Raw genomic sequence first — 6,000 nt, forward strand, 5'->3', positions numbered from 1 at the left:
AATAACGGATGTTTCTTGTTACCCAACGCAATGTTGCTCTGTTTATTGTCTGAGGAAGGATGAAAGGCTGAGTGCCTCGCCGAGATTTAAATACGTGGTCAAACACCTATCCTTGAGAGGATGCTTTGGTTCACTGGTACAGCAGGTTCTTTTCTCCATATGCATGGCGGTGGTAGTGGTTATGCCCTGAAGCAAGATGGCTTTGCTATTCTCGCCTATATGGTAGACTAGGAAGATTAAGCATCACTGAAGAGGGTTACATCTATCATCCCAGCACAGCTACTTCATTGGTTCAGGCTTTCTCTGGTATGGAAAACTTGATTTCGTTTCCGAACAGAAAGTGTAACTTCTATGAGACTTGGCCGGGAAAGCCATCTTGGCAGAAATAGAAACCAGGTAACCTGGCTGCCTGCAGAACAAACTACATCTAAACATGTTGGATTTGCTAGCAGTTTATCTCGCTTTAAAAGCATTCCCACGGTCCTGATTCAGACCAACAAACCAAGAACAATAATTACACCAGTCAGCTGGGAGTAAAATGATCCTAAAACGAGGGTACACAACACCACAGTGGGCAATATTTGCTGATTGCGTTGAAGAACAACAGGAGTGAGTTCTCAATGCCAAAGTTGTTAGTCCCGTCTTCAAGGAATACCATTTTCCAGAGTTTGACTAGTTGGCTACAATGGGCAGTGCACAGTTGCCAGACTTTGTGTCCGGTTCTCTAAACAGAGCTCTCGCGTGAATGTACTGTAAATTTACTGGCGCAGGAACCATCCTTACACCTTTCTTCTAACAAAGAATAAATAACCTGGGGCTGGATCATGAGGAGCTGTGGCTGGCTCAGTGCAGAGCCAATGGCATCCGAATAAATCCGTTGTATTGTCTAAATTTCCTACATATAGTCCAGAATTTCACCTACTTAAAGCATGAAATGCACTGTTCCGCACGAGTCTGAAGCTTCAGGTTTTGTGTCACTAGTTCTCACAGAAATTCAGAGTTATATGTATGACCTTTAGACAACGCCAATGTTGTGCTGAGCCAGCACAGCTGTTAATGATACGGTTCCAGCTGCTCAGAACTAGTGCATGTGATTAGTGGGAATTTGAATAGGAGTAGAAGATTTCATGAGCAAATATATGGATCTTTTGTAGTAATTTGCATGGCAGTAGTGAAGTGTGGATGAGGAAATTAATCAAATGGACTGAAACAATATATAGGTTTTTGGGAGAGTTTGTATAGATGGCCTATTCAGGAAGAGAGTGGGCTCGTAAATTTTCCCAGGCGGAACAGAGGATATGGTCCCTTCTGATACTTGGGTGGGAAAGAGTTCCACTCAGTAGTTCTTGTCGAAATATGTTCTGAATTTGGTGGTCTCAATTCGTGGAGACATTTGACTATGATGGAAATATTTAGAATCAAGACAGCATAATGTGACCTTGTGCCTTGCATTTAGGAGCATGCAGCAAAGCTCATGGAGAATGGGGCCATGCAGTCATATGTTCACTTGGGGTTGGTCAGTCAGGCTGCTGATTATTGCCTTTTGCGGGGCGTGAGCGGATTGTGATTGGCATATATGAGCAACAGTGTCTGGGCTTCCCAGCAACCAGCATAAATGCACTTCAACATGTAAAAAGGGAACAGAAGTTTTGGCTTGCAAGACATTATACCTGGTTTGTAAGAGCGGGATATTGTTAAGGGTCTAGATGAACAGTAATTTGGTGTATTTTAGACTTGAAGATTGGAAAAAACGAACGTGGAAAGCTATTTTAAAAAAAGTAAACAAAACGTCTTCTTAATGAAAGGTCACTCTGCTTTCCTTGATCCAGTAATATTTAACTACACCGTAACATGCCTAAGGTTGGCCACCTTGCATCTGTGGTCCTCCACTGAGGACAAGCCTCCTGATTGTATTTAGGTTTTAGAAACTAGAGCTGTCAAGGATTCATTGCCATTGCCATTTCTGCCCGTTGTGATTCCTCTGGGACCGCATTTGTCTGAAAAGCATCAAAGGGGCATGCACGGACAATCAGTTTCTCGCATGCTCGCCTGCGCCCCCCGCCCTCATTGGCCTCTGTGAGTGACGTCACTTGCTTTCTGGTGCGGCAGAGTGAAGCTTTTAAAAGGGGGCATGCAAGTAGCTGCCTTTCTTTTCCGTCACCATCACCTGTCCTCAGCCTCACCTCGCCGCATCATTGCCAGCTGTGCCCCGTCGAGCCCCTCTGATGCCACGCAGGTTGCTGGCTTTCTTTTCCGCAAGTGCCTGCACTCAGCCTCACCTCATCCGCTTCCTTGCCAGCTGTGCCTCACCCGCAGTTTTGCCTCACCGAACCACTGTTATAAAGCTGCCTGTTGAAGGGCACTTGAAAAGAAAAGGCAGCTCGCACCGAGGATCTGCAGTCATAGTTAATCTTTGGTAAGTAAGCTTGCCAGGGGATCAAGGCGCTGGATAACGGTGAGGAGGGTGGAGAGAGGGCTTGGTGAAGTGCTGAAGCTCCCTGTATCTAGGAGTGTAACATTTTCCCTGCAGCAGTACTATAAAGTTGTAGTTTTTGGGAGCAGCACCATCTCTTACAAGTTGTAAAATGCTGATCTGTTATAAACACAGTTTCTGTAACCATGGTACAAAACAAGATCTATATATACATAGCACAGTTTCATGATTTAGTTTGGATGGGACTTTGACAGGCCAGCATTGCTAGACTTTATTTTTGAGGAGAGTTGTACACATCAGGTTCCACCTCCTGCAAGCACGATATCTCTTTACTATATGTCACTTATTATATTGTTGAACAATGTGTGTAGGTTTCAGGGACTAGTAGTCCGGTATTGTACCCAAAAATTGAAGACTGAATGTGGACATTTAAATTTTTCAACACCAAAATGTATTTTCGAACTTGTTCCCCCCCCCCACCCCCTTCCAAATAGCAGCATCAAGTGTCACCTCGTTGGTTGTGTGCAGAGCTCTGTAATTAAGACGGGGTCGTGCCATCTGCTGTGAGATGGGGTTGTGCCATCCGTCGTGAGACAGGATCACGCTATCTATCGTGAGACTGGGTGGTGCCATCGGTCGTGAGACAGGGTTTTGCCATCGGTCATGAATTCCAATACTATGTTCCTGCAGTGTTCATAAGGGACCCCAACAGAAATGGCATCCAGCCTGGTAACAAAGTGTTGCAAAAGATGCAGATCCATACAGAGTGAAAACGAGTCTTTGTGGAAAGAAGAATATCTATCTTTTTGTGGAATGACCAAAAGAGAGAGCTACTTGTCCCCTTTGCAAAGACAGGGTTAATGTCCTCAAAAGATATAACCTGGAGCGGTACTACAAACCCCAGCTTTCTGACTTCACAGAAAACTTCCCTGTGTTCTCAAAACCTCATTCTGCCAAAGTGGCATCACTGAAGCAAACCATTCTATCCCAACAAAAGCTCTTTCTGTGCAGGATGAAATATTCTGAAGCTGTAACTGAGGCATCTTTCCACACATGCTACTTACTTGTAAAACAAACTATTTGCTGAGGCAGAGCTGGTTTAGAATGTTTTCTTTCGGCTGCAGATGTTTTATTTGCTAACTATCCTAATAAATCCAACATTATGAAGGAAATAGGTGCATTACAGCTGTCAGATTCCACATGCGCACATAGAATTGAATCAATGGGTGACCATGTTCTAGCACAGGCCATCAGTGCAGTCACACTGCCCCCTTTCATCTTTAGCATTGCGGTTTGAGTCAACAGATGTAGGTGATCTGGCTGCGTTAATGGTGTGGGTGAGGTATTTGTAACAAGAAATCATTCCAAAGGAAGAGCTCCTCTACCTTTTTCCATTGCATGGACACACAAGAGGAGAGGATGTATTGACTAGCGGGTGTAATTTCTTTGCATCTAAGCACCTACCATTCAACAATCTTCAAACCCTCTATGACTGGATATGAGAGGGACTTTGTATCTCTATTAAGAAAAACAATTCTATCTTCCACTTTCATTTATTATCATTGCATAATCCATCAGCAAGCATTGTGCGTGAAAATAAAGCAAGGACAACTAAATGATGTTATGAAGCAAGTAGTAAGAATTTTTAATTTTATTCAAGCAAAAACACTCAACCACAGACTCTTTAAATTATTGGTGAAGGATGCCGGCACTGAATATGCGAACCTATTGTTGCATACTGAAGTAAGGTGGTTGAGCAAAGGTCGGGTTCTAGGAAGGTTAATCACTTTGCTTCCAGAAATGGAACAACTTTTAATCCGTAGAGGGCTGTCCTTCCTAGAATTGTATGACTTGCAGGGGCTCACCATGCTCCATTTTCTGTGTGACTTTTTCTCACATTTCAACACTATCATGCTGGCACTTCAAGGTAGACAGAAACGTGTGTCCTCAATGATAAGTGCCACATTTTCCTTCGAAAGTAAACTTGACCTGTTCTGAGAGCAGCTGAAAGATGGTGATCTCGCATACGTCCCCACGTTGCAGGCTTTAACCCAGAGGGCTGAAAAAGCTCAGGAAATGTTGTTGAGTCTCAATCTGTGTGCCTATCTGGAGGAAATGTCTGGGGACATTAAGGAGCGATTTTCTCAGTTTAGAGTTCTCACTCAACTTTTCAGACTTGTAGAAAATCCAGGGATGGTTAGTGCAAGGAATCTTGTAGCTGTTGAACTTCTTTGTTTGAAAAGGGCACAAGCTGAGATGGAACTAATAGATATGCAGTGCATCTGTGTGAAAATACTTTGCATGATTGGCTCCACATACGTATGCGAGTGTTCCGTTTCCACAATGGGTGTTCTAAAAATGAACAAAGAAACAAACTGACTGATGCACATCTAAATCACTTCCGGAGACTTGCACTTTCTGAAAAGGTACCAGGGTACAAGAAATTAGTTGCGGACATGAAGTGTAAAATTAGTGCATAAACTCTGTGGCCTGGAAAAGACTTTTCCCGCATTCTGTGTGCTTTTGTACTTACTGCTTTACATTCATTACTAGGCCTTCAAATCGGGGTAACACTCCTTATGCAGCATCAAGATTGGGAGATTGCACTGCAACTCTTGTACACTGGAGAACACTCTGCATGTCTTCACTGAATCTATTCATGTGTGATATGAAGGAACTACTTACACCTCAGCTACTTTCCTGTTTTTTAATATTAATTTGATTGTCATGTTAATGTTAATATATGTAAGCAGTTGACAATAATTTGACCCCGGAAAGAAAAAAAGTCCATGAAAATGTATGTATAAATTGAAAAGGAAATAAAATCTGCTTTAAAAAAAAGTGCATCTTTTTGCAGGGTTCCCTTGTTTTTACAATCTAAGCGCTAGCATATTGGGACCCCTTGAAAGTAAAAGAATGCTAGTGTTCTTCTCCTAAAACATGTCGTATAAACCACCAGTTGACAAATTTGGCAATTAAGTACATCCATGGTGGAAATTGCAGAATGTGACAGAAGTGTGAAATTGCCAGTGTGGGATTTTTACACAGTTCACATGGGATTTAAAAAAAACATGGTAGGAGGACTAACCGGCAGTCTTGCACCACTTCTACGAAAGCTTCACTGTTAACATATCAGACTAAACAATTTGACACGGCTACCTCTAACATTAAATAAGCCCTCTTCTGTGGGCTTTGAAGCCCAAATGCCCCAGCTACGTGGTGCTTTGCAGTGAAACCGATCACTTGTGCTAACTAGCATGCGACTGCAGTAGTAGTGTCAAAAGGGACTGCTAGCCATAGGTTAAAGGCAGTTTTTCATTGACAAAGCTGGTGATGTGTTTTAAAAGCATATTTTTGCATCCCGGTCCATAAGTTCTGCCTAAAGGTGAAGCCTCTTGTGGTGCCTGTAATTAGCCTCCCATTGATCCTGGAGCTCTGGCTCCAGCAGTTTAGACTATGGTTGTTAAAGGGCCTGCTGGAGAGATAATAGGTGTTTATTGCAACTAGTGGCCCACTATCAGCAAGACGAGGGGAGTGCGATTACCAGACTTTTCCCTGGCAGGATA

This window comes from Lissotriton vulgaris, chromosome 10 (assembly GCF_964263255.1).
Source record: "Lissotriton vulgaris chromosome 10, aLisVul1.2, whole genome shotgun sequence".
NCBI classification, from domain to species: domain Eukaryota; kingdom Metazoa; phylum Chordata; class Amphibia; order Caudata; family Salamandridae; genus Lissotriton; species Lissotriton vulgaris.